Source organism: Monopterus albus, unplaced genomic scaffold, assembly GCF_001952655.1.
Source record: "Monopterus albus unplaced genomic scaffold, M_albus_1.0 scaffold434.1, whole genome shotgun sequence".
In the NCBI taxonomy this organism is placed as follows: domain Eukaryota; kingdom Metazoa; phylum Chordata; class Actinopteri; order Synbranchiformes; family Synbranchidae; genus Monopterus; species Monopterus albus.
The window spans coordinates 381,965-382,284 of record NW_018128314.1 but is presented as its reverse complement, the minus strand read 5'-3'; the positions used below and the strand labels follow the sequence as shown (position 1 = coordinate 382,284).

The 320-nt window shown below is 53.8% G+C and overlaps 1 protein-coding gene across 7 annotated transcripts in view; it reads right to left on the bottom strand.

The window, feature by feature from the left end:
• Positions 1-320, bottom strand: part of LOC109952124 (myosin-16) — a 68,212-nt gene that overhangs the window by 5,631 nt on the left and 62,261 nt on the right. The window lies entirely within an intron of this gene.

The following is a 320-nucleotide window of genomic DNA, read 5'->3' as shown; positions in this document are numbered from 1 at the left end:
TGCATGTTGGACTCCGGCAGGGCTGCCCTTTGTCACCGGTTTTGTTCATTACTTTTATGGACAGAATTTCTAGGTGCAGCCAGGGGCCGGAGGGAGTCCGGTTTGGGGACCACAGCATCTCGTTTCTGCTTTTTGCAGATGACGTTGTCCTGTTGGCTCCATCAAGCCAGGACCTCCAACATGCACTGAGGCAGTTTGCAGCCGAGTGTGAAGCAGCTGGGATGAGAATTAGCACCTCCAAGTCTGAGGCCATGGTTCTCAGTTGGAAAAGGGTGGCTTGGTCCCTTCAGGTTGGTTGGGGAGTTTCTGACTCCAGTGGA